The sequence below is a fragment of the Trichosurus vulpecula genome, chromosome 3, assembly GCF_011100635.1.
Source record: "Trichosurus vulpecula isolate mTriVul1 chromosome 3, mTriVul1.pri, whole genome shotgun sequence".
NCBI classification, from domain to species: domain Eukaryota; kingdom Metazoa; phylum Chordata; class Mammalia; order Diprotodontia; family Phalangeridae; genus Trichosurus; species Trichosurus vulpecula.
The window spans coordinates 137,671,830-137,683,867 of record NC_050575.1 but is presented as its reverse complement, the minus strand read 5'-3'; positions in this window follow the sequence as shown (position 1 = coordinate 137,683,867).

Below are 12,038 nucleotides of genomic sequence, written 5' to 3'. Positions count from 1 at the left end.
TTTAATTTTGCAAAAGGGTCTTTATATCTGTTGCCTCACAAATGGTACTCTTCACACTTAGATTTTCCCAGTACAATTGACAGTAACCTCGTTTAAGGTTCACAATCCAGTTTCTGGTACCAGTTACCTACTAGAGCTCAGGTCATTCTCCATCTTTCTAAATGAATAACAGTAAACTAGCTTATAGTATTCCCCTTCACTGCAACTCTGCCGAATTTAATTCCTGTAACTTATTCCCTTACCTCATCTGCACACAAGAAAAAGTGATATTCTTGTTCTCACTGTCACAAGTGTTCCCCTTCCACGATTAAGCTCTGAAATACATATCCAGGCAGAACCTAGCATTCAAACATCTGATGCCTCAATCCCAAAACTTTTTATCCTTACCATGACCTCTAGTTCATCCCTCAGTACTGTCCTAGCCTTGCAGTTACCAAACCTTTTGGCCTCAGGACCCCTTTAATTAAAAAAAATTACTGATCTCCCAAAGAGCTTTTGTTTATTCAGAGGCTATCAATAGTTAACTATATTTGAAATTAAAATTATTATAGTAAAAATAGTTTTCACTTCCCAGATGGCCTGGAGGTCAGGCATCCCAGGAGTCCCCAGATCATGCTTTGAGAACCACTGTCCTAGGCAAACACTCCACTGGCTTCAATTTTCTCCTTTCCCAATCCCAACCTATAACAAACCAGTAAAGTGTTAACACTTTTTTCAACTCAGTATCCCTTGCCCAAATCTAACAGTGGATTACTCTCAACATGTGCCTTCTCCATGACTACATGCTTCTGAACAGAGTGGAAGTTGAACCTAGTTCATTGCACATTATTTAATCCCATCTGTTGCAAGAATACAATTCTTGCAATCATCCCCAATTAATGCTCTATCGTGGTGGTCTCCAAAGTGGGAGGAGTCCCAGCTCCCTGATCTTAAAGGAGGGTGTGATCAATCAGAAGCATCCAGCCCCACCACACACCCAATAACCAGTAATGGATTTTGTCTCCAACATAACCATACCTAATTATCACTAATTATTGCTAAACTGTCCCGTTTTACCCCCTACTTCTGTGCTCTCTCCTAACTTTTCCAAGCCAGGCTAAAGTCCTTCGGGGCAGTCATAACCTGAAACCAGCATCCGCAGGAGTAGTAGCTACGTACATGTGACTGGGATGAGAGCCCATCTTCAGAGTATCTACCCTTTCCAGACCATCTTCTGGTTGTGAAGGTGGGGGAGTGGGGGTGCCCTTCAGAAAGTAGGCTCTGCATTCCTGGGCAATGATGAGTAAAAATAAATGGCAACCTTTTTCTTCTTTGGGTGGAAAACAGTCACACGGGATTAGCAAGCATGGATCAGTTGTGATTTTCATTATAGATAATACTTTATCTTTTCACCCCAACCTTCTCATCTTCCACTTCCTTATTTCTGCCAAGGTGCTACCATCCTTCCGGTCAACCAGATTCCTAACCTTCTTGACCCCTTATTCTCCCTCACCTCAATATCCAAGCAGTCATCAATTTGTATTTCTATATCCACCATATCTCTGGCATCTATCCTCTCCAGACCATCACCATCCTACTTTAGGCTTTCATCACCTCTAACATGGATTATTCAAATGACCTCCTAATTTGAACCCCTTTACTCAAGTTTCTCCTCACTCTAATCCGTCCTCCAGAAACTTGCCAAAGTGATTTTCCCAAAGCATAGGTCTGACCATGCCATTGCCTTCTCAGTAAACTCCAATAGCTCCCTGTTGGCCCTAGGATCAAAGATAAATTTCTGTTTAGTATTTAAAGTGCGTCACAACCTGGCTCCAACCTAACTCTCCAGCTTTATTATGTAATTTTCCTTGCACTATAAGATCCAGCCAAACTGGCCTTCTGATCATTCCTTAAAACCACCGTATATGTCAGGGCTATCCAAAATGCGGCCTGTAGTACAATTTATGCGGCTGGCCTACAAGCATATAAATTTACATAAATGCTTTAGTAAACGAAGCCAAGCTACCTACCGCAGAGCTCTCACTAAAATGGCAAATCAAGATATATTGTCTATTGTTTCAATAAAAATCTAAGGTTGGACAGCCCTGATACATGTAATATATTATAAATATATAGATATATGTAAAATATAGGTGGTGTGGCTAACATAAATATAACTCTTGTCATGAATCTAATCTAGGATTTAGCCCACCTCTTTCCAAGGAGACTGATTGAAACTTTTGTGGAGAGCAAGAAGAGAGCTCCAGCTTGGTGCTTGCTCCTTCCTTTCCCCACTTATCTGCAAGAGGGGTATTGGGCTATAATTATATCCACTATACCTCAAGTATTGAATGACTACTTGGAACAATATATTTGTTTCCAGGAAAAATACCACTTTCCCTGACTGGTCTAAGGGGAAAGATAACAACTATTACCAGTTTAGCTACCTCCAAGCAAATACTGGTTGCACAAAAGACCATCATAAATAACCTCTTTATTAAAGTAAGTAGTAAAGAAAAATTTATTCAAACTATCTATAACCATGGGGGTGGGGGGGTGGAGTTCCAAATCACAAATAATAGAGAAAATACAAATTAAAGCAATTCTGAGATTCCATTTTCTGCCTCTTAGATTGACAAAGATGACCAAAAAAGGAAAACTAACAAATATTGGAAGAGATGCTAGAAAATAATTAATGAATTGTTCATGGAGTTGTGTCTCTAGCCATTCTACAAAGCAATCTGGAAGTATGGTCAAAAAGTCACTAAATTGTGTTTACCCTTTGACACAGCTATCCCACCCCTAGGCAAAAGAAGGAGTAAAAGGATCCATATGCTAAAAAAAATATTTATCATCAAGTCAATAACCATTTATTAAGTGTCAATTATGTTCCTGTCGCTGTACTAAGTTCTGGGGATACTAAGAAAGGTAAAAACCGTCCCTATTCTCAAGGAGCTCGTGGTCTAACGGGGGACACAATATGCAAATATCTCTCTATGAACAAGATATATACAGGATAAGTTGGAGATAACCTATGGGGGAGGTACTAGAATTAAGGAGAACAAGGAAAGGTTTCTTGCAGAAGGTGGAATTGTATCTGAGGAAGCCTGGGAAACCAGGAGGCAAAGGAGAAGAAGGAGAGAATTCCAAGCATAGGAGACAGCCAGTGAAACTGCACAGAATTGGGAGATGAACTGTGATGTTCAAGAAATAGAAAGGAGGCCAGTGTCCCTGGATTGCAGAGAATATGGGGGTGATTAAGGTATAAGAAGAATCAAAAAGTAGAAAATGGCAAAGTTATGAAGGGCTTTAAAAACAAACACAAGGTTTGTATTTTAACAGAGAGCCACTACAGTTTATTGAATGGGGGGAAGGGTGAGGGTGACATTTTATTGTTCAATTGAAGGAAGAACATGGAAGGAAGAAAAAAAACTAAAGGCATGTAAAAAATAAAAATAGAAGAATGGAATTTTTATTTAATACTTTATTTTTAAATAATTAAATGTGAAAACAATTTTTAATTCATTTTTTAAAATTTTTAAGTTCCAAATTCTCTCCTTCCCTGTCCACTCCCCTCATTGAGAAGGCAAGCAATTTGATATAGGTTATGCACATATGCGCAGTCAGGCAAAGCATATTTCCATATTGATCATGTTGTAAAAGAAAAGACAAACCAAATAAAACCAAAAATAAAGCAAAAAAACCAAGATAAAGTTTTTTTAAAAGTATACTTCGATCTGTATTCAGACACCCTAAGTTCCTTCTCTGAAGATAGAAAGTTTTTTTCATCATAAGTCCTTCAGAACTGTCTTGGATCATTGTATTGCTGATACTAGTTCACAGTTGATCATCATACAATATTGCTGTTACTGGGCGCAGTGTTCTCCTGATTCTGCTCACTTCACTTTCTATCAGTTTATGTAAGCCTTTTCAGGTTTTTCAGAAAGCATCCTGCTCAGCATTTCTTGCAGCACAATAGTATTTCATCACAATCATATACCACAACTTGTTCATCCATTCCCCAATTGATGGGCATCCCCTCAATTTCCAATTCTTTGCACCACAAAAAGAGCTGCTATAAATATTTTTGGCCATATAGGTCCTTTTCTTTCTTTTTTTTTTAAATCTTGCCAGAATACAGACCTAGTAGTGGTATTGCTGGGTCAAAGGTTATGTATGGTTTTATAGCCCTTTGAGCATGGTTCCAAATGGCTCTCCAGAATCTGTAGATCAGTTCACAACTCCACCAACGGTTCTTTAGTGTCCCAATTTTCCCATGCCCCCTCCACACATTTGTCATTTTCCTTTTCTGCCATATTAGTCAATCTGATAGGTATGAGGTAGTATTGCAGAGTTGTTTTAATTTGCATTTCACTAGTCAATACTGATATAGAGCATTTTTTCGTATGATTATAGATAGTTTTGATAACTTGCTCTGAAAACTACCTGTTCAATCCTTTGATTATCTAACAATTGGGGAATGGCTCTTATTTTTATAAATTTGACTCAATTCTCTAGATTTGAGAAATGAGATCTTTATCAGAGAAACTTGCTTTAAAATTGTTATCACAGTTATGATTACTAACTGTATATTTCCCTCCATCCTATATTACCCCTATTTCTCTCTCTCTCTCTCTCTCTCTCTCTCTCTCTCTCTCTCACTCTCTCTCTCTCTCTCTCTCTCTCTCTCTCTCTCCTCCATCTTTTCACCCTGTCCATCCTCAAAAATATTTTGTTTCTAACTACCACCTCTCACAGTCTACCCTCCCTTCTACCAGCCCTCTCCCTTCCCTTATCCCCTTCCCCTCCTATTTCCCTGTCGGGTAAGATAGATTCCTATACCCAACTGAGTGTGTATGTGTTTCAACAATCTGCTAGCAGCTGCTGTGGAGGTGAAAAACCAACACGATCCCAACAACAAGAAAGCTGCAAGCCCAAGTTCTTTTGATCTGCTTTACTAAGGAAAGCAACGTTAAAGCGTTAACAATCTTACTTTAATACAACATATAAATATCATTCGCTCAGCTCAAGGGGAAAAGCCAGCACCCTGAACTTCAGAGCAAATACAAACAAATTACAAACATCAACAGACAGACCTTATCTGATTCAAATCTCAATGCATAGTTACCAAAGTTTAACAAAGTCCGAACATCCGGGTTTACAAGCTGGAGGGCTCTTAACTACAGCTGCCCAGAGTCTCCACATCAGCTCACCACCAAGAGTGAGAGCCCCAAGCAAATAGCTCTGTTCTCTCTTTTTACACACTCTTTAGCCATCATCAAACGTCATCTTAGCGACCAGAACTCAGGCTCCTACTATTGGTTCTGGTCTTAGCAACTCCCCTTAGGACCCTGAGGGCTTCACACCCACATAGGCTTAGCACCTAACAGATAGGGGTTTGGGCCTGGGATTTAGCACCTAATAAGACTCAATCAAAGACACCCAACGTAATTGATATTACAGTATGTCACTTCCTCTTTGAGCCAATTCTGATGAGAGTAAGTTTAGTTTAAGTGTAGTTCACCACCTCCCCAACCCATCTTCCCTTCCACTGTAAAAGCTCTTTCCTGCCTCTTTGATGTGGGGCAATTTACCCCTTTCCACCTCTCCCTTTCCCATTCTCCCAGTGCATTCCTGTTTCTCATCCTTCGGTTTTGTTTTTGTAGATATCATCCCATCATTGTCAACTAACACCCCTAACCTCTGTCTATGTAAACTCCTTCTAACTTCCCTAATGATGAGAAAGTTCTTAGGAGTTCCAAGTATCATCTTCCCATGTAGGAATGTAAACAGTTTAACCTTATTGAATTCCTTATGATATCTCATTCATGTTTACCTTTTTATTGAGTTTTGTATCTGAAAGTCAAGTTTTCTATTCAGCTCTGTTCTTTTCATCAGGAATGCTTAAAAGTCATCTATTTTATTGAATATCCATCTTTCCCCTAAAGGATTATACTCAGTTTTGCTGGGCATATGATTCTTGGTTGTAATCCTAGCTACTTTGCCCTCAAGAATATCATATTCCAAGACCTCTGATCCTTTAATGTAAAATGTAACGTATACATTCAGTTGGGTATAGGAATCTATCTTAACTTACAGGGAAGTAGGAGGGGAAGTGGATAAGAGAAGGGAGGGGACTAACAGAAGGGAGGGTGGATTGGAAGAGGTGGTAGTCAGAAGCAAAACACTTTTGAGGATGGACAGAGTGAAAGGAGAGAGAGACAGAAACACAGAGACCCACAGAGACAGAGAGACAAAGACACAGAGACACAGAGACAGAGAAACAGGTAAAATAGGATGGGAATACACAGTACTCATAACTGTAAAAATAATTTGTAGCAAGTTTCTCTGATAAAGATCTCATTTCTCAAATCTGTATTGAGTCAAATTTATAAAAATAAGAGCCATTCCCCAAATGTTAGATAATTAAAGGATATGAACAGGTAGTTTTCAGAGGAAGTAATCAAAGCTATCTATAGTCATATGAAAAAATGCTCTCCATCTGTATTGATTAAAGAAATGCAAATTAAAACAACTCTGAGATACCACCTCACACTTATCAGATTGGCTAATATGACAGAAAATGAAAATGACAAATGTTGGAGGGGGTGCGGGAAAATTAGGACACTAAAGCACTGTTTGGTGGAGTTGTAAATTGATCCAACCATTCTGGAGAGTTATTTGGAACTATGCCCGAAGAGCTATAAACCATACATACCCTTTGACCCAGAAATACCACTAGTAGGTCTATATCCTGATGAGATTCAAAAAAAAAGGAAAGAAAAGGACCAACATGGCCCAAAATACTTATAGCAGCTCTTTTTGTGGTGGCAAAGAATTGGAAATTGAGGGGATGCCCATCAACTGGGGAATAGCCAAACAAGTTGTGGTATATGATTGTGATGGAATACTATTGTGGTACAAGAAATGATGAGCTAGATACTTTCAGAAAAAGGTGGAAATACTTATATGAACTGATGCAAAGTGAAGTGAGTAGAACCAGGAGAACATTGCACCCAGTAATAACAATATTGTATGATGATCAACTGTGAATGAATTAGCTATTATCAGTAATCCAGTGATCTAAGACAATTCTAAAGGACTAATTATGAAAAAAACTATCCACTTCCAGAGAAAGAACTGAAGGAGTGTGAATGTAGATTGAAGCATACTTTTTAAATTTATCTTGGGAGTTTTTCCATCTGTGTTTTCTTTTACAACTTGACTAATATGGAAATATGTTTTACGTGACTGCAATGTATAACCTATATCAAATTGCTTGCCTTTTCAATGAAGAAGGAGGAGAGAATTTGGAACTCAAAAATTTTAAAAATGAGTTAAAGTTGTTTTTACATGTAATTAGAAAAAAAATGTTTTTAAAAGAATCCCAAGACTTACATATTAATGATTTGTAAAGATATCTCACTACATCTGTCTTGCAGTTTCCTCCTGATAGAGATTAATGACTAAAACTAACCATGCAGTCATAGAATTCATAATCTCTTTCAAAACTTCCCTTTGACAGACATCCAATGATTTCACTTATTTTTCAAAAGCCAAATCTCAGCATTGTCTAATGGTTTGAATTCCATGTTGGCATCAACTGTATTGCTTTTTTTTCCACTTCACTACCTCTGAAATTAAACATTGTGTCCAGCCCAAGATTATAGTTCTCTTTTACCCAATTCATTGACCTCTGTTTTAGTCTCTGCCCAAAGCTCAATTCAAAAATTAATTAAAATGAAAAAAATTCTTCAAGGACTAGTACCTCTCCTATAAGATGCCAAGTTTACCCTGTCCTTCTAGTCTTCAACATAGAGTCAAAAATGGATGGCAATAAGCGTTCTTCAAAGTTTTATAATTTCTAACTGATGTTTTTGCCATGATACAAAAAGTTACTCAATGAAAGATTGAATAATTATAAACAAGATGGGGTTTAAGGAGAGGATCCTTAAATGTGGGGAATATTTAGAACTTTTTGTAATGAACAGAATGAATCAGATTGTAAAGCCATTGGGGAAGAAAGGGTAAAATATAGTCACCTGCTTGCCTCTATGCTTCTGCATAGAGCTTCTCATTAAGTTTGTGGAGCTGAAATTCTTACACATTCCCTTTCTGTTCTGGAAATGGAATGAACATTATAAAGTGATCTTTTTTTTGCCCTGAAAAAATTAGGAAAGCTTAACCACCATAGGATTAGGACCGCTTGATATGATAAAGTGGTTTGATTTTGTTTGCATTTGAAAACCAAAGTGGAAGATGTTTGGGTTGTTCTCAAATATTCAGTCTGCCAACCAAATTTGCTATAACAGAATGATCTATGGACCTTTTTCAAATCTGGTCAATAAACATTAAGTACTTACTATCTCTATAGTATTGTGCTAGATGGTGGGGATACAAATGCAAAAAAAGACAAAAAATAGCCCCCATCTTCAAAAAGCTTACAGTCTTTTGGGGATTCAACATAAAAACAGAGAAGCAAATATAAGATAGCTTGAGGAAGGAGAGAACACTAACAACAAAAGAGATCAGGAAAAGGCTCCAATGGAAGGTGGTACCTAAGTTCAAGATTGAAGGAAAGTAAGAAGGGGAAGTGATATAGAGTGCATTTCAGGCATGACAGCAGCCTACACAAACTCACAGAAGTAGGGGATAGAATATTGAGTTCAGGCAACAACCAGGAGGCCAGTTTGGCTAAAACATAGAATGATTGACAAGGAGTAATGTGAAGTTAGTATAAATAGGTAGGCTGAAGCAGATTGTGGCGAGCTTTTAAACTAAAGAAACTGTATTTTGTCCTGAAAAAAATGGGGCCAAATCAACCAACCAGCATTTCTTTATTAAGCATCTACTATGAGTCAGCCATTGTGGTGGGGATACAAAGACAAAAGCAAAATAGAATCTTGCTCTTAAGGAATTTATACTCTGGCCAAGAAGAAAATATGTATATATAAAAGTATACGGAAAACATTTTTTAAAATAATGCAAGGTAGTCATGAAGAGGAAGGTTTTAAAAGATTTTTGATCAAGAAAGGAGAGTAGTCAAGTGTGTAATTTAAGAATATCAATTTGGCAGCTTTAGGGTCCTCTTAGCCTATTAGAATGTGAGCTCCTTGAAAGAGAAAGGGAAGAAGCAGAATGGGATAAATTATCTCATATAAAAGAGGCAAGAAAAAGCTTTTACAGTGGAGAGGAAGAGGGGGGAGTGAGTGAACCATACTGTCATCAAAATTGGCTCAAAGGGGGAATAACATACGTACTCAATTGGGTAGAGAAATCTATCTTACCTTACGGGAAAGTAGGAGGGGAAAGGGATAAGAGATAAGGGGGGATAGGGAGGGCAGATTGGGAGGAGGGGGTAGTCAGAAGCAAAACACTTTTGAGGAGGGATAGGGTGTAAGGAGAGAGAGAATAGAATAAATGGGAGAGGAGGGATAGGATGGAGGGAAATATACTTAGCAATAGTAACTGTGAAAAAAAATTTGAAGCAAGTTTCTTGGATGAAGGCCTCATTTCTCAAACTTACAGAGAACTGAGTCAAATTTATAAAAATAAGAGCCATTCCCCAACTGATAAATGATCAAAAGATATCATCAGTCTTCAGGTGACATATCTATAGCCATATTAAAAAGTACTCTAATTCACTATTGATTGGAAAAATGCAAATTGAAACAGTTCTGAGGTACTACTTCATACCTACTAGATTGGCTAATAGGACAAAAAAGGTAAGATAAATGTTGGAGGGAATGTGGGAAAAAATGAGACTTTAATGTACTATTGATGGAGTTGTGAACTGATTCAACCATTCTGTAGAGCAATTTGGAACTATGCCCAAAGGGCTATAAAACCATCCATTCCCTTGGATCTAGCGATACCACTACTAGGTCTGTATACCAAAAGAGATAAAAAAAAAAAAGGAGAAGGACCTGTATGCTATATGCACAAAAATATTTATAGCAGCTCATTTCCGAGGGGCAAAGAATCAGAAATTAAGGGGATCCCCATCCATGGGGGAATGGCTGAACAAGTTGTGGTATGTGATTATGATGGAATGCTATTGTACTATAAGAAACGATGAGTGAGATGCTCTCAGAAAAACCTGGAAAGATTTGCAAGGGCTGATTTGAAATGAAATGTACTATGCACAAAGTAACAGCAATATTTTAAGATGATCAGCTGTGCATGACTTAGCTATTCTCAGCAATACAACAATCTAAAACAACTCTGAAGGACATGATGAAAAATGATGTCCATCCCCAGAGAAAGAATTGATGACATCTGAATACAGATTGAAGCATACTTTTTTTTAACTTTATTTTTTTTGTCTATGTTTTCTTTCACAACATGACTATTATGGACATGTTTTGCATGACTATACATGTATAACCTATATTGAACTGCTTGCGTTCTCAGTAACTCAAAACTCAAAGTTTTATAAATTAATATTAAAAATTGTTTTTACATGAAACTGGAGGAAAATAAATAAAATAGAAGTAAAAACAAGAATATGAGCTCCTATAGAGCAGATAACGTGTTTTCCTTTCTTTTTATCCTTTTTACTTAGCACAGTGCCTGGCACATAGTAAATGCTTGTTGACTTACTGTTGACTGACTATCCTATGATTCTAACCCACAGTTGTGTTCTGAATCATCTAGCTTAAACAGTCCTCCATTTATATTTAGTGGACCCTTTCCTTTGAAATAAAAAACGTAACCTAATTCAAATAAGGCTGCACATCACAGCTTTCAAAAGTTAGATTCCTTTTACCTAGCAAATTAGCCAAAAATATATCACTTATTTGTTCTTCAACAAGAAAATGTACAATAGATGGGATATATTTGGCACAATAATCCAGGAAATAATTTTAATCAATTAATGATCTCAGACCAGCTATTTTTATTGTATTAATTCTTAGATTTCTTCTTAATTATAAATAGAGAATAACACTGAGGTAGGTAATTATTCTGCCTCAATATCATATCTCAATCAGTTGACTAGTAATTAAGTCAAATATGTGGTTAATAAAGTTTACCAGTTACTCAAAGACTCATGATCATCTTAAATATCTTTTTTTTAAATTTTTTTTAATTTAAATTTATTTATTTAACATATTTGGTTTTCAGCATTGATTTTTACAACAGTTTGAATTACAAATTTTCTCCCCATTTCTACCCTCCCCCCCACTCCAAGATGGCTTATATTCTGGTTGCCCTGTTCCCCAGTCAGCCCTCCCCTCTATCACCCCCCTCCCCTCTCATCCCCTTTTCCCTTCCTTTCTTGTAGGGCAAGATAAATTTCTACGCCCCATTGCCTGTGTATCTTATTTTCTAGTTGCATACAAAAACTTTTTTTGTTTTTGAACATCTGATTTTAAAACTTTGAGTTCCAAATTCTCTTCCCTCTTCCCTTCCCACCCACCCTCCCTAAGAAGCTGAGCAATTCAACCTAGGCCACACATGTATTATTATGTATAACCCTTCCACAATACTCATGTTGTGAAAGGCTAACTACATTTTGCTCCTTCCCAACCCATCCCGCCTCATTGAATTTTCTCCCTTGACCCTGTCCCCTTTCCAAAGTGTTTGTTTTGATTACCTCCACCCCCATCTGCCCTCCCCTCCATCATCCCCCCTGCCTCTTATTTTTTTTTTATCTTCCTCCCTCTTCTTTCCTGTGGGGTAAGATACCCAACTAAGTATGTATGGTATTCCCCCTCAGGCCAAATCTGATGAGAGCAAGGTTCACTCATTCCCCCCTCACCTGCCCTCTCCCCTCCTCCCATAGAACTGCTTCCTCTTGCCACCTTTATGTGAGATAATCCACCCCATTCTATCTCTCCCTATCTCCCTCTCTCAGTATGTTGCTCTCTCATCCCTTAATTTCATTTTATTTCTTTTAGATATCTTCCCTTCATCTTCAACTTACCCTGTGTCTGCTCTCTCTCTTTTACATATATATATATAAACACATATATATATATACACATACATACACATACATACATATACACATATATACATACATATACATTCACTTATATATATACATAAACATATAT